The sequence below is a fragment of the Amborella trichopoda genome, chromosome 6 (assembly GCF_054954075.1).
Source record: "Amborella trichopoda isolate Santa Cruz 75 chromosome 6, AtrichopodaSantaCruz75HAP2 v2.0, whole genome shotgun sequence".
Classification (NCBI taxonomy): domain Eukaryota; kingdom Viridiplantae; phylum Streptophyta; class Magnoliopsida; order Amborellales; family Amborellaceae; genus Amborella; species Amborella trichopoda.
The window spans coordinates 48,559,565-48,583,400 of record NC_142341.1 but is presented as its reverse complement, the minus strand read 5'-3'; the positions used below and the strand labels follow the sequence as shown (position 1 = coordinate 48,583,400).

At 34.8% G+C, this 23,836-nt stretch overlaps 1 long non-coding RNA gene across 1 annotated transcript; it reads left to right on the top strand.

The window, feature by feature from the left end:
* The first annotated feature begins 3,237 nt into the window (after nucleotides 1-3,237).
* LOC110007908 (uncharacterized) lies at nucleotides 3,238-13,501 on the top strand. The gene is made up of 4 exons (XR_016057025.1): nucleotides 3,238-3,879; nucleotides 12,300-12,423; nucleotides 12,900-13,031; nucleotides 13,111-13,501. It is a non-coding gene; the product is annotated as an uncharacterized LOC110007908 (long non-coding RNA).
* The last annotated feature ends 10,335 nt before the right edge of the window (nucleotides 13,502-23,836 follow it).

Here is a 23,836-nt window from a genome sequence, read left to right as displayed (position 1 = left end):
TATTGTGTTGAAAGGTTTTGGGGGCTCAGAATGCCCCCCATTTCCCCCCTTGAAAGGGCTAAAAAGAGAACTTTGCCCATGTTCCAAAGGCAATTTCCACCCTCAGTCCATGGGCACGCCTTGCTTAGGCACCTAGGGGCAGGGGGTGCGCCTTAGCATAGATGAGGTGCCTACGCCCCTGCCCCCCCTAGGCGCCAAGGCAGGTCGTTTTGATACACTGCTGAAGTTTAGATGGAATTTGAAAATTGTTTACAAAAATTTGAGGAATGCCAAAGTCCACATGAATTGCTTGTTTCATAGTAAAAACCACATTGTCTAGAGGGATTTTCATTGTTTGAGATCTCACTTCCCAAGCCTCTCAAGGATCATTGTGTAAAAGGTCGACCGATACGGTGTAGCAGATAGCATATGGGTGAATGAAACTATGAGCTTGAGACTGAACGGCTGATGCAACAAAGCCATATTGGCAGAACACATGCATATGAAGTCTAAATACTATGAATTGGAATACATGGGGATTGAAAAAGTTCAAAAGCTTTGATGTATACTTGCTGTCTATGTTGGATGGACATCGATACTTTTTCTAGTTTTTAGCATGAGGATGAGGGTTTCAGATTCTCTTAGACATGGAAAACAAGAGGGAAGCCTTGCTGAGGTCGTAATTGCATGCAGTAAGTGATAGTGAGAGCAGGTTTTGCTACAATCAATAATTGTTAAATCTCAAATATTGATATTAAAATCAATATCATTGAAGCACAGACAAGTAATATTGGATACTCATTTGAGAACAAAAATTTGAAAGGACGAAAAAAGAGTCTGTCAAAATTTACTTATATTTCACTTCATGAAAAAGGATGACAAAGTCAAATGACAGCATACCAGCAAAAGGAAAAATTCACTTTAAGCACGTAATCATTCAATGAAGTGCACAGTGATGATGCAAGTATAAATTTAAAAGAACAAGAAGAAAGTCCTAACAAAATTTGTTTAATAATTCCATCCCATGATAAAACAGAAGTCCGAAGGCAAACGATGGTATACTAGAGAAAAGAAAGAAAAAAGTTCACATGAGTAACTTCCCAAAGGAAGCGTCATACAAACTGCAATTACTGTGGATTGCTAATCAAGAAAAAAGTATTTTTGGTTCCATCTATCAACTGATAATCCTAGCGTCACCCCATAGCAACTTGAGTTAGATGCGTTTATGGTATTTATTCATGGTCTTATATCATGGACATATAAGCAAATCTTTGGGTGATCTGAGGAATGTTCGTGTATATGATACATCCCGACGGAAGGATCCATTTAACAGTTTGGTGTAGTTACAATAATTAGAGGAAATGATAACAGAATTATGATGATTTTTAGGGATAAATGAGTTAAAATGCAATATGTTTTCTATTCAAAGCAAAATTGAGATAGAGGAAGTAACGGCTTGTCACACAAACTGCAGGTGCATTGAGTTAACTCATGTAAAAATTATGTGATGCAAGCACAGAAATGGAATTCCATATGAAAAATAGATATCAGATCCCTCAGGAAAGCACATGATGGTTGAGTGACTCAGGTGCAACTTTGCTTAGAGCTAAATATGGTACATAAATGATAAAATATGAAAAGTAAAATCTCAACTTAGGTTATTGTCCTCCTCAAACATCTTCATTCACGGACATATCCGAGATGTCTAAAATCGTAATGCAGAAGGGCAAGACATTTCATAAAGTCAACAAATTTTGGACACATTTCACAGGCAATGATTTATTTCACAGGCAATGATTTATTCACTTTAGATTCTTTTTTGTACTTATTCAAAGTAATGCATGATGACATTAGATCTCACTTGCAGCAGAGTTGTTCTCATCACCTTTTCAGATCGACGTATATTATTGATTGTAAAATATATAATATTCAAGTGGAAAGAAATAATTGCTATAAAACTGCCTTGCAAGAGGAATTTTCTGCATAACAAAACAGCAATTCATCTTTTTTATCTTGAACCACTTTTTAAGCTGCCGATGCTAAATCTACGGATAATCACATGGTTCATAGCCCCATCCATGTATGGTTTGTATTGGTGCATACAGTAACTGCTATCTTTCATGGACATGGACAAAATTTATGGCAGGTCCATTTGGATAAAATGATACAAGGTTATGGCAAACAGTTGCAATTAAAATTTAAATACAACAATGAGTATTACCAATATGAGAAATTTAAATAAAATAAGCTATTTTCTGAAGATTCCACTTGGAAAGATTCATTATCTACCCCTTCTTTTTTCATTTTTATATATAAATGAAGTGTCAATACAATAAGGAATATTTGTGGTCGACAATATTAGAAGTGATAAACAGTTTGGATCAACCTGCCAACCTAATTGATTGACTCGACTTTGGTCTGGGTCTCAATGCCTGCTTGATCTGGCGGTTCCAGTCTAGCCATGTACAGCGTAGACCTACTACAACACCTGTTAGGACGTACAAGTCGTTTCAAGTAAAAGGCTCTAAAAGGGCGAGGGGAATGCCTAATAAGACATGGATAGAAGTAGTGAGAAAAAGATATGCGGACGTATGGTCTTACTGAGGGTATGACCTTCGATAGAGAAGAATGAAGGAAAATGATGTATGCAACCGACACCAAATAATTGGGATAAGGCTTGGATGAAGATGATGAGGTATAGGTGCACCATAGACCTAACCGGTTCGGGGCTTAGCCCGACCTGACATGACCCGGTATGTTTATATATATTAATAGATATATATATTTTTTATGTATTATAAGATATCCCCAAGTAATTGGAATAAGGCTCAGATGATGATGATGATATATTATAAGATATAAACATGAATTATATAAAATGGTCATTGTATATTTTGACCTAGATCTGACAAGTTGGTTCCAAGTCCCGCTGATCTCGACCCGACTACATCTAGGTCGATCCTAGACCCTGCTGGGTAGGGTCCACATTAGGGTCGATGCAACCTATTTACAGGTTTCTTCAATAACATCATTCAAAGATTCATCATTATAAACTATCAAGTATAGAAGGCAATAAAGGTTTGCTACTTGAAATCATCAAATTGTTATTATCTCTTGATTGCCATCCTAGGGCGTTCGTGTGAACATTTGGTTTCTTGATGGGAATGAGCAACAATCCCTCTTAAGTGCAACAAAGCTGCCTTAATTTTAGTCTATAGTGTATGCGTATTTAGAGCCAATCCCAAATACTTGAAAAAAGGCTCTGATAATGATGAGTGTGTGCCTATCTATCAATGGAATCTTTGTTGTAACATATTCTGGCTGTCATTATTGCATACTTCCACTTGTTCTTTTGGCTAGACTAATCGGGATTTTGGAGAGACTAGCTTCTTTGTATTGTTATTATAAACAAATGCAATGGTTGTAGCGACTAAGTCTTTACATGTTACACAGAATTAGGAGCATAGTTGCTTCTCGTTCTCAAATGAACCAAGAGGCTACATTGGTCTAGCCGCATCAAAACTATAGGATTTGAGGTTTTGCTCAATTACAACATGGCCCCATACTCAGATCAAGAAACCCTGATGTTGCGAAACACTTCCTCAGTAAGTTCAATGAAATGATCGATGCACTGATTCTGTTTTTGGTTGCATTGTTGCTCCATCTCATGCCTAGAGAAATTCTTCTATTCCTCTCCTTAACATTGGCCTTGGCTGAAAAATTTGTAGTGGGCAATTCTATAGTATATTCATTGTTCAAGGAATGAGCCAGGCATTAAAAAATTGTGCCACTGATGGTGGCATTGCCCAAGAAATGTCATATAGATAGAAAATGCTGCTGGTGAATGCTCAAACTTTTATCTACATTCCTCGACAAAGGATGAATCGCTCTTCCAACCAGGTTAGAATGTTGCTTGGTTCATTGTATTCCCCTATATGTTTAATGCCACTTTTGTAGGAAAGCCATAATTGAATCCTCAGGCTGCCAATCTCTGTAGTTCCATGCAGTGGTCTACCTCTTGCATTCCTTTTAGAATGTTTAATGGAACTAAGTGATGGGAAATAAGAGCTAATATGTTTGTAATGCTTAGTACTGATTTTTTTTGGCTTCACAAATGTCTGATGTGAGATGTGACCATTATAGGAAAATATTCGACACTTATACAAGTAAAATTATAACTGCTCTAAATAGTGTTATGAATCGCACTAGACACCAAACCGATTAGTTCGGTCTAGTCAAAATCAGTCTTTGACTGGTTTTTCAAAAATAGAAAGAAAGTTTAAGAAAAAAAATAGATTAAAAATATGGAATATATTACCAAACAATTTGCGTTACTTTGTTTACCAGGTCCAACCAGTCAAATGCTCACACTAGTATAATGGGCCAGAATCAATCAAACATTAGTGTTAAATGGTCTTTTACTAAACCTAGTTATTGTTTTGGATTACACTAGCCAAGGTATTGGTCAGCAGTACGAAATGAAAAAAAGCTGGCCTAACCTGGTTTTGATAAAGTTAAATGCAATATTCAATTACAGACAATTTTGAACTTAGCCATAAATTGTTGACTATTGTTACTTACTGAAAGTTAGAAGTCGAATGACGATCCAATTGTAACATCTCTCATAAAGTTTTGAAGAAAAAACCCGGTGAGACTCGCTTTTCGCCTTTGTCAATATGAACATTTGGATTAATACATTACCTTTTGTCCCATCGAGGACATACAATGATAAGAGGAAAAAAAAGAAAAAGAAGGGAAATAAATAAAGATTAATACATTACCTTTTCCCAGATTAGCTTTGCATTAAATAAGAGCTCTGAGCCCAAAAAAAGCCTCCTTATTCTCTTCACTAAAATGATTAATCTTGCTGATACTTCCTTAATAAGTGTTACTAAGAAACTACAGTTGTGATAAAACCACATACAAATTTACATGCATGCATCACATACTAAACAAGCAGCAACCGTTATTACCTTTGTGCAACAAGAGATAATGCACATGAAAGTGCTCATCAGTTTGGAAATGTTTCTTATGTTTAAATATCGTTTAAATCTCCGTTCTTTATACTTCATATTATACTATTGCAGTGCATTATGCCTTCACTTATCACCCTTAAATTTCTGCAAAAACCCTTGGGTTTTACCTACATTTTGGCGTTTGCATCATAGGCCCCAAGTGACAATTTAGTTTCTCACTTGTACAAAATTGATGCTCGAGGTGAGAAAAATGCATAGAAACTAATTTAACAACAGTAATCCCCACTAAGAAATCAGGATTGATCTTTGGCTTGAGTGTGCGTGAAGCTTGGTCAAGTAGTGTTTGCACGAGGTGAGGAAACATCATTTCCACATAGCAACGATCTGGGGAAGCTGAAGTTTAAGAGAAAGAAGTGCCTAATTAACTGGAATGGAGGATAACAATGATGCTTATAAGAAACTAAAGGAATCATAGGAAACTAATGAAATTTGAGAGAATTTTGGCTTTCCCATTATCACAATACAAAAAACAAGAAAAAAGAAAGAGAGAAGGCGTTAGTGAGCAAGAATAATACTACAGTTCATTGGCTTTATTTTTTTTTTTTTTTTTTTTTGAAGGTTAACAAATTTCATAGATATAAATGAGCATGTCTAATAAGGGATTTTCTACAGGGAGACCATTTATCTTTTGTACGTGAAGGTCTCAATCATTCTCAGTCATTAGGGGATTTTTCTACAGGGTGAGTCACGAAGTCTGAGAAATTTTATTTTTTTGAACTTTGTGTCTAGTCAATGACACTCTTACAACTACCCATTTTGAAATTTAAGGGATAAGAATGATTGTGACCTCCATGTACATAAGATAATTAGTCTCTTTGTATACAATCCCATATAATAGAGATGCACAATATTCAAAAAATGGGACATCTAAGCCCTGGCTTTGGGCTGTGTTTAGACCACCTTGTAAGGCCTGAGGATTGGGCTCGAACAATTTTCAGGCCGAGCTCTGTAGGATATGGTGATATCCAAAATCACATCCGTTAGGAAATCATATACTATTGGCATTAATATTGAAATTGACGAGTATATATGTTTGCTGGGATTCCTATTTTGTATGATGCGAAATCTCTTGTTTTTAGGAAATGAAAGTATGCAAGAAATAAATATATTTCCTAATGGGATAAGGATTTCTATCTTTTGTGGGATTCATAACCTTTTGGAATGTGTGCCTTATTTGGTTCACCTTATGGGAAAGGTAGACTTCCCTCTAGAGAGAGGCAAAGGCCTCTTGCATAGAGAAGGAGGAGCCTTTAGAGAGGGAAATAAGTTTCTAGTGAGAGAAACGGTTTTCTTGTACTTTGTGTGGAGAGAGATGTTTGTTTATTGTAGAGAAACTGTTTTTATGGTGATTTTGGCTAATATCCTCGTTGTAGAGAATGTCGATTTCTCGTTGCTCTTGTATCTCTATTTGGTACATTCGGTAATAGTTGCTAGAACTAAAGAGAATGAAGAATGACATGTGATGTCGGTTGGAGAGTGGTTCCAAGGGTTGTTCAATTGGGTATTAGCGATGGTTAGTAAGATACCTTTTGTATCCTAATATATGATATGTTCTCATCGGTATAATGGAGTTCAGTTAATCATGCCCGTAGATGCAGCCCTATAGGGTGAATTGCGTGAAATTTTGGTATTCTTTTTGCAATATTTCTTTCCTATTATATTTTTTTTGTTTATTGCTGGTTGTATTTTTTCATGCTATTTATTTGCTAAAAATCTACCCATTGGATTTTAGAGCTTCCACGTACAGTAAGTGGTATCATAGCCTAGTTTGGGGTTGTCGGTATGACGGAGAAAATTTCGAATGCAAAATTCATGGGGGTGAAATTTGATAGCAAGAAAAATATTTTTTAACATGAATACCAATAATTTATTTGGAAAAAATGGAAGATTCCATAAAGCTGTCTAATGAATATTTGGCATGGTGAGCAGGTGATTTTGATATCAAAGCTGTTCGATGAATATTGGCATGGTGAGCATGTGATTTTGATATCAAAGTGGAGATTATTGGATATAGTGATATCCAAAATCACCTCCACAATGAAGTCATGTACTATTGTGATTGACATTGATGTTGATATTGATATTGACGAGTTTCCATTTTTATTGGGATTCCTATTTTGTAGGATGTGAAATCTATTGCTTTAGGAAACCAAATTATACAAGAAATAAATATATTTCCTAATAGGATAAATATTTTTATCTTAGGTGGAATTCATAATCTTCTATATTGGAATTAATGATGAAAGAATTTGTGCTCTATTTCGATCAACTTATAGGAAATGTGGACTTTCCTCTAGGGCGAGGCAAGCTCCTGCAAAGAGAAGGAGAAACCCCTGAAGGAGCCTCTAGAGGGAGAAATGAGCTTCTAGTGAGAGAAACGGTTTTCCCATGCCTCTTTTGGAAAGAGAGACTTGATTTTTGTAGGAATCGGTTCACATGGGGGTTCTGGGTGATATCCCCTTTGTAGAGAGAATGTAAGTTGCTTGTTGCTTTCGTATCTCTATCTGGTCTGTTCGATAATAGTTGTTAGAAGTAAAAAGAATGAGAATAATATGTGATATCGGTCGAGAGAGTGGTTTCAAGGGTTGTTTTAGTGAATATTGTCGTTGATTGTAAGATACCTTTTGTATCTCAATATATGATGTATTCTCGTTTGTACAATGGATTTCAATCTGCCATGCGTGTGGTCGTGGCCCTTTGAGATGAACTACATAAAATCTTGGTCTTCTTTTTGCGGTATTTCCTTCCTTCTTATTTTTCTTGTTGCCGGCTGTGTTTTTTTTTGCTCTTTATTTGCCAAAAATCAACTCATTGCATTTTAGAGCTTCCATGCACAACAAGCTCAGCCTAGCTTTGGCCTGAGCCCAAACATTGTGTAATGCACACATACATTTATGTCACCAAAACAAGTCCAAACCTGGCCCAACCGATTAACTTTTGGGCCTAGCTTGGGCCTCAGTGGTATATTTGGCCTGCACCCAGGCCACAAGTATATTTCCTGGCCAGGACCTAGCCTGAGCCTAGCATTTTGGCAGTCCAATATGTTACCTTATGTCTACAAAATTCTCAAGTGAAGTCTTCAACATCCATCCCTTTCTAGTTGATCAGTAATCTCATTTGTCTCCCTCCATTAATGGCGAAAGGAGATATCGTGGTTGTTGATCAACTAGAAAGTTTTCCAATGCTATGCCTGATAGCCTCCTGTAAAGTCTTTCTACTTTCCCAATGTAGGACGTTAAAGGACCCCCCTTCTTCTGTAAGTTCATAATGACTATCGATTTCTTAGTTCAATAAGCAGGGCCATGCTTCAGGTTCATTTGCATCCCAAGTTATCAGTGGAACCGAGAATAGAACATTAGAACCCTCCCTAGATGATCACCTTATACTGCTTTAACACCAGCTGGCCGTGCTTTCCTTTCTGAGCTTCCATCAAAATTCAATTTGATTGCCTTAGGTGAAACCCATTTACCTGAGCAACTTATCTGGTTAGGCCTGCTCGACATTATTCTTGCCACTTGTCTCAAAGTCTGCTACCGAATATCCAAAACCCTTTTCTAGTTGTAACCCATGAGATAATCAAGTTGTTAATCGTATCGTTTACCCATCATGCACCATGGTGCTTGAATTTAAAGATGTGACTAGATTACCCAAAGCACATTCAGCTTACTCATCCTCCATCTTAAGGCTCTGGCCAGAACCTCCAGGGCTTGGACAAGTCCTGATTCTGGGAATGCCTATTCTCCATTGCTCCTTGCTTTGATTTGTTTTTGTAAAATGAGAAAAATGAAACAAAAAGAAGGAACCTCGAAACTGCACTATCCAAAACACTTAAAATTTCTTGGTTTGACATTCTTCTATTGCCATGCAATTTTGATACTCCAAACAAGATAACCCAAGGCATTTAAAATTGTATCCTTTATGTCCAGTCCTATTAAAACTCTTGGAAGCAGTATTAGAGGTTTAGAGTTACAACCTTGTAATGGTTATTGGAGCTTTCTCTTTCATACTGGGGGATTTTGGGGACCAAGGGCCAACACTGATTCATCTGATGAATATTCCAGCATTTTAGGCAGTTCTTGGAATAGAATAGACTTTGTAGATTTATTCCCTGCAACGTTATGGCGAAGGACTTGAACAAGAGGCAGACAATGTGGTGCTCCTCTAGTAGGATAATCTAAGGCTGTTTTGGGATTGGTGGCTTTAAAATGCATGTGGAAGTTATCTTTGTCAGTGTGTAATACATTCGCTCTACTTTTGGCAAGACGTTTATATATGGTGTTGATTTTATACTGTAAAAGTAGGTGCACCTTAACAAAAAAGTTGTTCCGGCTCTGGGAACCCTCACAGTGATCATCTTGACATGTAGATGTATAGATATGAAAAGAAAAGATTTTAAATCCTAAAAGTAAAAATAATGCATCTTGTGTAATACATAATTTGGACCATCCAATTTCAAGATTTTGAAGTGTTTATAGATCTGCTTGATCGATGAGATCTTTAGAGTATTCAAGTTCATAATTAGGGGTGGAAATAGATATCTAGGCTATTGTAGGGGCTTTCGACACTGGAAATGCATTTGCCTGCTAAGTTTAGGTTGAGCCAACCATTGAATCCGGTCAAGGTTTGGATCTATCCACTAGACCTAGAGTAGATTGGGTATGAGTTCCACCCAGATTGGATTGGGTTGGGTCAACAGGTCCGGTCTAGGTCGGGGTTAATTGATCCAACCTGGTGTGTGTGTACACACACACATACACACATATATATATAGGTGCGATTTGTATAACTTAGTGGCATCATGAAAAAGGTGGGCTGCAGCTCCAAAAATGCAATTCCAAGCACTGGAAACCCCTATTAAAAAAAAAAAAAAGAAAAACCCAAAAGCAAACTAAACTATAACTGTATTAATAGTTCAAGAAAGATGAAAAAATATATAAGAGATGAATTTAGTAAGAAATTGTTTTATAGCCGGAAACAATTCAGAAAAATATACCACTTGATAAGAAAAATCTCATAAATATCAAAATTATGTATAAAATACTTATAAATTGATTTCGTATAAATGATGGAATTCAGCAAGACAAGAAAAGACGAGTGTAGCTCAGATGAGTATGTTGCGCTGTATGAATAGTAAGACAAGAAATGATAGTATTCAAAATGAATATATTCAAAGAATTTATGTGGCTTTAATAGGCGATAAAATGAGGAAAAATAAACTTAAGTAGACTAGTCATATGTAGCATAGATCTAATACAACATTAGTTAGGAGGTGCAACTTGGTTCAAGTGGAAGGCTCTAAAAGAACAAAGGGAAAGCCCAAAAGAACATGGATGGAAGTAATAAGATAAGATATGAGGACTTATAGTCATAATGAATGTATGGCCATTGATAGAGCATAATGGTGAAACAAGATTCTATATAGTTGATGACAATGATTTTAAGAAAATATAATTTTGAAATATTTTAATTTTAATTTTTTTATAACCAATTTTGTACTTTGAAACTCGGCTGTTGTCAAAGTGACTCAGACAAGTCTGAGTTGACTTGGACGAGTTTTAAAACCATGATAAGAATTAAGGAATTAGATTTTTCCTACCATATTAGTAAGTGATCAATGCTTGATGGGCTAAAATGAATTGGACATCTAAGGTCTACTTAACTAAATTTGAAAACTAGGAAGACCTAGAATATAAAAAGCTTAAATACTAAATTTCTGCAAATGATAGGATCTCAAGCCATGGATATGGCCGAGGGACCAAGAAAAAAGTTTGCACATGAAAATTTTCTTAAATGGAGTGGACAATGATAATATGAACTCTGTGTACTCATCTATGTAGCACTAAGGCAGTGGTCCACCGATCTAAGAAGCCCAAATACACGTAGTGGTAGAGATACAGATACGTAGAATAGGAATACAACTCAGCATCTTTCAAAATCACACCCACAATTATGGTACGAGTATCTTAACTAACACGCATATATGGAAAATTTGTCGGAATACACTTAACATATTAATTATTTAGCTTTTTTTGGTACTACTACAGCTCCTACCTATTTTTAGAAATAATTAGTGGTTTTTGAATGCGTAAGTGGGAGTAGAAACTTAGACTAGTAGCTGAGGCACAAGTGGTTCTACCACCACGACCTCAACCCCATTCCCAAAGTGGAAAGTCAGTGGGGATTTGGGCCCCTACCCTTTGGTGAGAATGGAGTTCGAGAAATGCATACAATAAAACCATTTTTTTGTTATAGAAAAAGGTCACAACCATTATTAATTGTTGGATGTGAAATCGAGCGGTTGATGATGTGTCATTAGTTGGACACGATGTCCAAAATAAAAATTTTTAAACGTCGTGACACACTTTAGTTTATTGGATTTCATAGCCAATGGCTAAAAGTGATTGTGACCTCCTTGTACCAAAAGCAAATGGTTTCATAGTAGACAATCCCGTTACTCATATGTTCATACTTGCCCTTACCATACTCCAATTTGTTAGTTTCCACCGCATGTCTAGGGTTGAGCCCTGGGATTTGACGGCGGACTTGTAAAGCTACCTACACATGCTTTATGCCCAATCATTCGGGATAACGCTCGCATCCTCTGTCTTACCGCGACTGCTGGCACAGAGTTAGCTGATGCTTATTCCTCGGATACCGTCATTGCTTCTTCTCTGGGAAAATAAGTTCACGACCCATGGGCCTTCTACCTCCACCCAGCATTGCTTTGTCAGGCTTTTGCCCATTGTGGAAAATTCCCCATTGCTGCCTCCCATAGGAGTATGGGCCGTGTCTTAGTCCCAGTGTGGCTGATCATCCTCTCAGGCCAGATCATCGCCTCGGTAAACTATTGCCTCACCAACTAGCTAATCAGATGTGAGCCGCTCCTCAGCCTACGGGGTATTAGCAGCTGTTTCCAGTTGGTTCTTACACGTTACTCACCGTCCACCACGGGAAATACCACTTCCCGTCCAACTTGCATGTGTTAAGTGTGCCGCCAACATTCATCTTGAGTCTGGATCGAATTCTCCATGAGATTCATAATTGCATTACTTATGATTTTGAGTTAGAAAAGTAGAAAAACTGAGGCATATTTTGGTAAATTTCTCAATAATATTACAGCATGTAGAATGTAGTAAGCTATCTATCCAACACATTGACAAAATGCATAATTGTAGAATGCATTAAGCTATCTATCGAACGCATTGATATATATATATATATATATATATACCACATCATAATGCATAGTTCAATATTTTTTTTTTTTTGTCACATATAAAAAAGGGGAGGAGGAGGCTGCAAACAGGGATGCGACACAAGGACTTCCCACGATGTCACCTAGAAAGAATTCTCTTGCCCAAGTATGCTTAACTTTGGAGTTCTGATGCGTTCCGGTATATTAGTTCTGGTATGATCGCACCCATGATTTCATACTATGATTTTTATAGTTTGTCATTTTGTAATTACAAGTATTGCAGCAGAATCGAGTTTTGGCACTTGCAACAACGGCAATTTAAGCATATACCAATATCCATGCATCTTAACCAATAATCCCGTTATCTGGGTCTAAATTCTGTACTTTTTAAAAATCCTATAAAAACTAAAAGAAGTTTGCATCTGATTATAGGACTCCTTTCTCACCCTCGACTTGTTCCTTAAAGAAATATGGATCCTGAAAAACAAAAATTTTAAGTAACTGTAATGCTTTTCATGGAAAATTTCAAGCATGCTACCATAAGACAACATTAACCCCTTTCATAGATTGGACTTAAATGCCTAACATTAGAAATGTACTTTCAGAGAAATATAAGAGAAACCAAAAAGAAGATTTTGAATAAAAATTAGCAACGCTTAAAATGAAATTTTTGCCTTCCTTTTTCAAAGGACACAGCTCAAATCAAAGGCACTCAGAAGCATAATTCAAGATGAGGGAATGGCAGAGGTCAACACAAAAGAAGACAGCAAACACGAGACACCAACAATAAGCATAATTCAGGATGAGGGAATAACAAAAATGTATGAAATGTTAGTTGGATGCCTCCTCATTAAAATTATATAAAACTCAACTTTGATGGAAGTTTGATTAGAAATTCAGGCCCTGCAGGTTTTGGCGGTACTATTAGAGATCAAATGGGTAACTACAAGTTCACCTATTCGGGGCCATGTGGACATACAACAGTGAACGAAACTAAGGCAAAAGCTTTCTCGGAAGGTTTAAAAATAATAAAGAATCTTGAAGGCCAAAAGATGATTGAAGATGATTCAAGCAATATCATTGCTTGGGCAAAAGGAGAAATGAAACCATCTTGGAGATTATGCAGGATTTTTGACGAAATTTTTTTTTTCATTTTAAGTTATCTTATTGTTTTAGAGAAGCTAATATGGAAGCTGATGTTTTAGTAAAGAGTGGTGTACACCAATTGTTGGTACTTTACATAATAACTAATTTAAAAAACTCCTCGGTGGTTACACCACCTAATCTTGAACCTCCTTGTAATCGCTCATGGGTGAATGAAATTTATAATAACTAATTTTAAAACAAGAACATTTTTGGGTGAATACGCCAACAAGAAGATTATTGAAGGAAAATAAGCTAAGGTTAAAATTGAGCATTGTATATCCTTAATTCAAGGAACATAACTCCAAGTGTAAGTCCAGTAAGATAGTTGTGAGCCTAGCTCGGGGAAAGGGGATGGCAGAGGTGCATACAAAAGCTCTTTGTTGTCTAAATTTTCACCGAAAAAAGAAAAATTTCCAAAAGATTCTCAAAAGGTGGGTACGTGATCAAATATGATCCTTGCCAAAAAAAATTCCTTGGCAAGATTTTGCCGCAAGTTCAGAATTAGGTGCAATAACGTATCTCCCATTACTACTTCTTGTGCCCATTTCATTTTGTATTCCCTTTCGTGTCTGTGACGTATAGCTTATTTTGGAAATCGCATTTTGGAGATCAGCCCATTTTTGAGTCCCAGGAGAGCAAATCTATTAGTGTATCCATTGCTCTGTCTGCTATGTGGGCTACATGTGCAGAAAATCTTGAAGTTATGTTGCAGAGTAAAATGCGTGCAATAAAGTATTGTGCCCAAACCTCCCAGTTTATTCTTATTCATGGCATGGGGCCCTTTGAGGTTCTAATGTGTGAAAGTGCCCTGCGATTGGGGCCCTTTGAGGATCTAATGTATAAAAGTCGCCTCTCCGAAGAAGTCATTTCGTTTGTGGTTCCATAAGGTATATGAGTCCTTGAACAGGAGGCCATCAGGAAAGAAACACCAATTACTCTACCCCACGACCTTCTCTTTGTTTCACTATTCCCATCACTCATTCAATCACTTGCTATTTCCTTCATCCTTGCTTTTCCCTTTCCCCCCCCATCATATTGGTAAATCAGTCTTGCTTCATCTGTGTGGCCTACGAGCCTAATGCACGCACAAAATCGGGACAAGTACGATGTAGCCGAATACGATGCGGTATTAGCCAAAGCACAGAGTACCTAAATGCCCACATTCACTGGTTTTGTTATCACATGCAATGTGTGCTAACGACTTCTAAGTCGATGGGGTGTAAGCCCATCATATACCCCATGGCTCCGGAATTTTGGTCAATCCCTGTGACATGTTGAATGGCTATTCCTGTGAAGAAGGTGGTGAAGTTTGACAGGTGAGCTTACATGAGGCAAGGCCTAAACTGTCTTGCCTTCTGATCGGCAATGCTATTTGGTCAGGTTGGAGCAAGGAACTGTGGGAATTGGAGCAAGAAATTGTGTTGGAGTGAGAAATTGTTCACTATTTGGTAGTTTCTAATTCAAGTTAAAAGTGGCATAACTTTTGGAACCTGAGCATTGCGATTCCAACTGTATTGGAGAGCTTTAGGTGTCTGCCTATGTTACGAGAGCATGAAGGTATTTATAGCCGACCCCAAATAGTTAAAAAAAAGCTCTGATGATAATGATGAAAAATTGTAAACCATAGATTGTCCCATATATGCATGGCTAAAAACTACCAATACTTTGTTATCTAAATGAACAAGAGTTTATATTGTGCTTTTAAATTTTAGATCTTGATCAGATGGTTGAAAATATTTGTCATAGCTTAAATTTTAATTTTAGTTTTTTTTTACAAATTAGATGAACCTGTAATTTTAGGTGTATCTACTTGATACTATCACACACCATATAAAAATGCAAAAAATAATTTTCAAAAAATTAAAATGATCAAATTACCCCCACCATATTCTATGGCTAGTTTGGTCATTTTAAGTTTTATGAACTATTTGTCTTATTTTATTCTTGTGCGCGCTGATATGCAGAAGACACGACCAAAATTTCATATTGATATGATTTATAAAAATAAATATTAAAATTCAAACAGTAACATGCATATTCAACCATTTGATCGCATCTCCCTGTTGTGCCCAATTGCCTCTAGATTTTCTAAGGAGCCCAATCTACTGTTGATAGGACTTCCTCTAAATATGTTCCTTTCTGTTATACTTATGAGGGATTGACTTTCAGGGGTCTTGGGAGTTCTAGTAGCCCTAGGATTCTGAATTATTTGGTCAAAAGTCAAACTTTAGAAGCCCTAGAAGACCTAAAACTCTTGGGACTCCTATTCCAAATTCAATATCTAGCAAGCCTATATAAACACCTTCGTGATGCCTTAACTTAAAACTCTTAGGCTAAAGAAACCTTAGAAAGTTAAAAACCCTAGAGCCTAGGTCTTCCCTAACATTAAGACATTCAAATATTAGAAAACTTGGGTCATAAAATCCTAATTCTTTGCAGTTAAATACAAGTCATGAAGCTCTAAATTAAGTCTCAGAAGGAACATGCCCTAAGCAATCAAAACCCTAGGAAGATCATCTCCTAAGCAATCAAAACCCTAGGAAGATCATGCCCAAGTAAAATTCCTCTTTTAAGTTGAAATCTTATCAGATTCAAGCAAATTTATCCAGGGTCGAAGATAAAAAAGCTTCAATGATTAGTCAAATCCAAACCACCAACTTCGGGTGCTAGAAATCAAGACCAGCTTCCAAGTAATTCTCTCTTAATTTTCATTTTATTTTATTTTATTTTTTATTTTTATTTTATTTTAGTTTTCCTAGTTTCTTTTCTTGATTTTACATGATCTCAAACCGGCTTTGCCAATGGTGTATGAGGAGAAGTCTTGCTGTTGCAAACTCATCTTCTCATATGATGTAAATCGACAGATCTCGATCTTTCTTTCCAAATTTTAAATTGATTTAGATTGAGCATAAATCAAAGATGATTTTACCTGAGATCTTCTCAAGATTTGGTTGTAAATACCTAGTGTGTAACTATTACTAAAAGATAAACAAAATGTTCACAAAGAGACCATTTACTTTTGGTACAAAGAAGTGACAACTACTATTAATTGTATCATTGGAAATATATCATTGACTAGGCACAATGTCCAAAAACAATTTTTTTTGAATATCGTGACACATTTCAATCTATTAAATATCATGTCCAATGGCTAAGAGTGATTGTAGCCTTCTTATACAAAAAATAAACAGTATCATAATATACAATCCCAAAAGATAATTGGTACTTTTGTCATTTATGGGGAAAATTGAAATTCTCACCAAAAGATACTGGTATTGTACTAATGAAATTTCAGGACACTAACTTCTAAAATATAATTGAGCTACCTATAAAAAGTAAACAAAAATAGTGAATATGGTGAACATTAATAAAACCCATTACATGGAGAGCCTTCACCATTTATGGTGAACATCAATAAACCACATCGCTTTTAGAAACTTAGTACGCAATTGGATGGCAGGGAAAAATTTGTATTCGATTAATTTACTGGAAGTAAAAAATAAAAAAAAAAGGTCTTGTTTGCACAAGGTCACAACCTTAAACAATCAACGTAAGGCACACCTCCAAATTTTATCATAAGATATAATTTTGATGTAAAAAATTCTTAGGATGGTATGAGAATTCATTTTTATCTCTAACGATAAAATTTTAAACTTAAAAAATGATTCAAATCAATTAGATCTATAAACATATGAAAATTTTGAAAATGGATGGTCCAAATGATGTGTTGCAAGATGAATTATTTTTGGGATTCAAAATCTTTGTCTTTTCATAGTCTTGCATTTCAATGTTGAGATGACCAATTAGAGGGATATTTGATATAAAAATAATCTTTTTTTATGGATTTTTAGGTGCACAACCTTATGTAACAAAAGAGCAGTGTGTTCCCCCAAATGCCAAACATGATGTTCCGCCCACCTGAATCAGATGTGAGGGTTTAGAGGGGGAACATGCTATCATTCCACACTGAAATCCCTAATGAATTCCATACAAAAAGTAGAGTCAAATGAGGCTTCACCACATATAGAACATATAATTGCTATGGCTAACCATCCAATCTAATGGATGGTTGTGATAGCTTTAGTTAATAATGTCCCAAGTTCACATTTGAGTGCTTGATCAGACAACTCATAGTGTATATTGTGTTTGATTTTTTTTTTCCCCCCGTTTTATCTATCGATTTGATGTTAAATTTGGAGCCTATTCACTTCGTACCTAATAAAAAATTGGGACAACGATGTGTACCCCATCTCTAAAACTTTTTTAATCTCAAATAATCCCCTGGTCTTATAAAAAGCCCATGGAGCCCCCCAAGTTGAACAAAAACTGATATCTTTCTCATTGTCCAAATTACATAATTTACCTTTTTTTTTTTTTTTATAATAACCTTATCATAGAAATTGAGTTTGTGATGCCTCTTTTAACTTACTTGTGAGGTTCATGAGATGAGAAGAGAGAGAAAGCGAGAGACAGAGATAGAGAGAGATAAATATTCAAGAAAGGTTGTTAGAGAGAGAAAGAGAGGAAAAGGTTTACGGGTGAGGGAAAAAGTGAAAGAGAAAGGGAGAGAGTTTTTCTATTAACATGGTGATTAAGAAAAAAAGAAAGATAAATTCTATAATTTGGACAATAGAAAAGGTAAGGAGGGGATTAAACGTCATTTTTTGTTTAATTTGAGGGTTCAATGGGATATCTATAGAATCAAGGGGTTATTTGGGATAATAATTTTAAAGAGAAAGAATATTCATGATAAAACAAGATGCTCAAAATACCCTGAAAGTTACATTTGTATTTAATCATTTATTTTTATCAATAAATTTTTTTCCTTATTTGTATTTGGTGCCCATATAAGAAGTAGGCAAGTCCCCAAATTTTATATAAAAATAATTTATATAAAAAAAAAGAAATAAAAATAATCGCGAGCTGGACATTATAATTGAAATGATTACAAATATTTATTCAGATCAAACAATTGAGAATAGCGATCACAAAAGCTTTGGCGCCTCATACAAAAGTTTCCCTCTGTAAAAACCCACATAGGGTCTTAACAAAACCATGCATGTTAAACGATGCCTAATTTCAACTTTGACCCCTCAGTAAAGGAAACGAATTGCTCACGTGCTACAGTGAGGTGAAATGTTGGATTTTATGGGTGAACCTGGGGCAATATGAAAGCAGATTGATTAATAGTTCTTTACTAATACTAATTGGTGTGCGTTTAAGTTCTTAAAACAAGTTCGTACTTAAGATACATAAAAGCAAACGATCAAATAATTATCTCACATGTACGAATACACAAGTACAATAAGATCTAAAGCATCAACACGAGACACAATCAATAAAAAGATGGTGAGCCAACATGCGCCTGTTGTGCACAGGTTAAGGGCGCCACTCACGCTAATGCAAAATGCAAAGCATACCTCATAAACCTTCACCCCGATTTCAATGCACGCTTAAGCCTCCTCTCCCTTGAGTTCTAAGAATACAGTGAAAGAGGGTAAATATAGATTTACTTTCCAAAGCCTATCATTTGAAATGATATTATTTTGAAAATAAAAACTCTTTGTATTCTTTCAAAGCAAAAATACAAAGACAGTATTTCTTTTATCAAAGCTAATTTTATTATTTTTCACCATAATATATTAACTAAACCAAAATCAACGAGTTACTAGCATTTAAGCTCATAACATAACTGGAAGGCACTTTAAAGTGCAACCATGTTATGAAATTGAACCTTATAGATAATTGTTGTTGATAGATTCAATTTACTGGACTCTTTCCACTACGAGTTTTTTTTATGATAATATTTACTTGATATAAAGCATTCCCAATAAGAACGGGATTCCACTTTTACATAGATAAGTAAAAAAAAAAAGAAAGAGAAAAGTAAAGGTAAATCTAAAACAAGGCAGCTTCCTAATATAAACATCCTGAAATCTTAAAAAAGAAATATAGAACCAAGTTGTGGGTGTAGGAAGTGACTTGAAATTTGGAATTATGAAAGGGATTGACATGATAGCTTACACAAAATATTTATGTTTTGAAAAAATATATAAAGAAACCATTTACTTTTAGTATAAAGAGATCACAATTACTCTTGTTCGTCGTTTCAAATTGGGTGGTTGTAAGAGTGTCATCAACTAGGCTCAAAGTTTTTTAAAAGAATGAAAATCTCAAACTTCGTGGCACATCCTAAACCATCCAAGTTGATATCTAATGAGTATAAGTATTTGCGACCTTGTAAAAAAGATAAATGGTCTCATAATATACAACCTCGTTATGTCTTAATGTTGTTTATATATTTACGTTTTTCAATAAGGCATAACTTGAAATACATAACAGTTATTACTTAAAAATAAATGCTCTATAACTCCATAATGAGTTTATTTGAAAATTTCTAATAAATTTCCACTTGAAACGAACGCACTCGATAATTTCCTAATAAAAATACCACATTTAATATCCGGATAATGATAATGTTTGAACTCAAGCTAAGCTTTATTTTTTTAGATCACCAAATATTTCCTTGGAAAATGCTGACATGCCCACACATCTTATTGCATTAAGTTTTTGAGATTATGTGGTGCATATGGTATGATGCTCTTCGTATTTGTGATGTATGTAATATGAGCTTTTAGTGTCTGCAATTTTCTCATGAACTAAGATTATTTTATGCTCCTCGGCTAAGATATCTATATGTGAAATATATCTTGCTTTGTCTTAATTATTTATCTTTATACTATATTTATTTTGGTCTATTATTTAACCCACTACAGTGAGATATTGGAGGCAACCGATAATAAAGGTCATAAAGCTTATTGCTCCAAATAATAAAAACACAATGATAGCAGTTTCTGACATATTATACAAATTGTTTTTGAATATTGTTTCATTATGTTATTATATGACTGTTGCATACGGATACATCTGTTGCTGTAGAGGTAAGGTGTACCTCAAATTTGATCATAATATATAATTTTGATGTAAAATGTTCTTAAGATTATCTCAAAATCTATTTTTATATTTAATTATAAAATTTTAAATTTAAAAAATGGTTAAAATCAAGTAGATCTATAAACATATAAAAATCTTGAAAATGGACGGTGTAGATAATATGTTGTAAAATACACTATTTTTTAGACTTAAAATATTTTTATTCTTCATGGTCATACATATTTTTCAACATTAAAACTACTTTTTCTTATGGATTTTTAACTTGCATCCGTAGCTCTACATTATAAGGTTGCAACCTTATATAAACTTTATATATATATATATATATTATATTTAAATTTTAGTTTTATTTCTACAAATCCAAATCATATAAAACTTGGGGCGTCCACTCTTCTCATCAAGCGCACCTAAAAAAAATATTAAAAATTGATTCACAAAAATTAATTGACCAAACTACTACTAAAATTTTCATAGGTATTTTGGTCCATTTAATTTATATGAATTATTTTTTAAGATTTTTATTAGATTTTTCTATTTTTATCTATAAATCATTTATTTACATATGATGTTGGTGTTTTCAATAAAATAGAAAACTATATTTGTTTCTTTTATTTTTTTCAAAAACCTATGTATTTGGCATTATTGAAAATAAACTAAAGTACACAAGCCACTCTGTTAGTGATTACCCAAAAACTAGTCCATAGTATAAAAAGGGTCGGATCTCCTAATCAACATGATCTATTAATTTCTTGAACCATCTCTTTATGAATTTGTACAATCTTATCCAAAATACCTTTTCCATCTCTCCCCATTGTCCCTTTCTAGAGACTAGATCTCTCTCTATCTCAAGAACACTTTCATAAGCCCATATCGTTTCGTAATTCATTTATGTAGATCTTGTAAGATATAAACCCTTGAACCTTGCATGTTGGTGTAAACCTAAACGAACTTATATATCAAGATCCAAAAATTAGTTTGAGTTTTTTTTTATGGAGATTTGGAATCTTTGAAGCCCTCTTAATACATTTAGGGAAAGGTTTCTATGCTTGCCCATATATTTATTAAGAAAAGCATTCTTCAGGAATAGGGAGAATATATTGACACAATTAAGCCTCAATAGGGAGAATATATTGACACAGTTAAGCCTTAAAAAAAAGATCAATTAGGTGCTTTAATCAAGAAATAAAGTGTTACTTTTCAAAAATCTTTTCATTTGTGTAATTCCTCAAGATTTAGTTTAAAAATGAACAAATTTCCCAACGGGTTTGTGAGGGGCTTTGAGCCTTGAATCATATTTTCGCTTTTTAGAGAGAGAAAAACAGGATGTGCCCAAGTATTATGTGTTTCTTTCCATGGTCTTAAGGATTATAATATATTTCCCTCTGCATAGTAACTTGTATTTATTGCTTATTTTAAATGATTTTAGGCGCTTTAGAACATCGGTAACCTATTCACAAAGACACGCAGAACATCATATTTATTGCTGAGATAAATGCTACTAGTTCTAAAGAAGAGAATTTGCGATGGAGAGCCGAATTGTCACCCAATTGCTGACTTAGATGAATTGGTTTTCTTGAATAATATTTTGATTTAGAAGAAATTTGAGAAATATTTTGATTCAGAAGAATAAGGAGACAAAGTAGGACACGTGACGTGGTAGATTTTATAGGGAGATTTTTTTGGGGATGGAAGCTCTAAAGAATGAAGCAAGGTAACCTGGTAAGAATTCTACATGCCCAAGATGCAGATGTAGATTTGGAAGCTCTAAAAAATGCCCATGATCCATGTATAGATTTGGAAGCTCTTCTACATGCCCATGATCCACGTGCATATTTGGAAGCTCTAAAAAATGCCCATGATCCATGTACAGATTTAGAAGGTCTAAAAAATGAAACAACCATGATCCATGCCCATGATGCAGGTGCATATTTGGAAGCTCTAAAAAATGCCTATGATACATGTACAGATTTAGAAGCTCTAAAGAATGAAACAACCATGATCCATGTGCAGATTTGGAAGCTCTAAAGAATAAAACAACCATGATCCATGTGCAGATTTGGAATGAAACAGCTAAACTCTCTGGAAGATAGAGGGAATTGGAAGATAGAGAGAATAAAGAAAGCACAATTTCCATTTTGTCAGGAGGAAATGGAAAAGACATCCCTCTAGTTTTTCTTGTTTGGAATGAAACAGCTAAACTCTCTGGAAGATGGAGGGAATTGGAAGATAGAGAGAATAAAGAAAGCACAATTTCCATTTTGTCTGGAGGAAATGAAAACGACAATCCCTCTAGTTTTTCTTGTTCCATATCCTTTAAAACTATATGGATTGTTTTCTCCAAGGTCATATTACCACGTACTAAATTTCATATTCATTCAATTTGTGTAAAAACATTAAAATTAAAATACCTTAAAATTAAAATACCCTGAGGCGTCGCATCTAAGATCAAACGATGAATGGAGTAGCTCACTTAAACAAAATTAGATGATTGGATGGTGTAGATCTTCTATAATCTAAGCGAGTATAGAAACGATTCCCTTAAAGGTACACCTTAAAATTATTTCAGCTCTAACTACTATTTAATACTTACATATATTTTTTTATGAATTCATATAACTGACCCCAACTAGTTAGAAAAAAGTTATGATAACGACGATGATGCACTTTTTATTAATTAAATCCTACTTAATTTCATTGAAACGTACCCAACCTTATTGCAATGTGGTTTAGAAATTGAGAGGCACTGGCCTTACAAGACACTACCCTCCCACGTGCCCATCTTTCTCCCTTTCTTCTGCCTTAATCATTAAACCCCACCAAGCCCATTAACCCCCTTTCTTCTACCTTAATCATTAAACCCCACCAAGCCCTTTAACCCATAAGCTTTAAACCTTTGAAGCTTGAATCCAATCCACTTGAAGTTTGGCAAACGAAGTGAAGTTTATAGAATATTTCATCTTGGAGACTTCGATTGGAACAAGTGAACAAAGAGGGACATTTTGATAATTTAACCTACTTATACCCTTACTTGTTTTGATTCCTAAATATCACTTTTATTAAAAAATCTTGTTCTAGGTTTTGGAAACCCAGAACAATTGGGGTATTTTCATCATTGCACCCTACTTAAACCATCTAAGACAAAAATATCACTTTCATTAAAAAAAATATTGTTCCAGGTTTTAGAAACCCAGAACAATTGGGGTATTTTGATAATTGCACCCTACTTGAGCCATCTAAGGCATATGATATAAATATCACTGCTTTTTTCAATGCTCCAAATTTGGAATATAATAGTTTAAATGAAAAATACTTGGTCTAGATTTAAAACTAAAAAAAAGGTATTTAGATTATTTAACTCAATTGAATTAAGTGGCTCAAATTACTAAAGTTTGACCAGTCCAGGCACTTACAAGAAAACATTGTTGAGGCACCTAAGTGAAAAGATATTTAACTACTTGTCGAATTAGTTGATTTAATTATCTTGTTGTTATCTAACTTTGAGAAATAGTTTTACTCCCAATTTGAG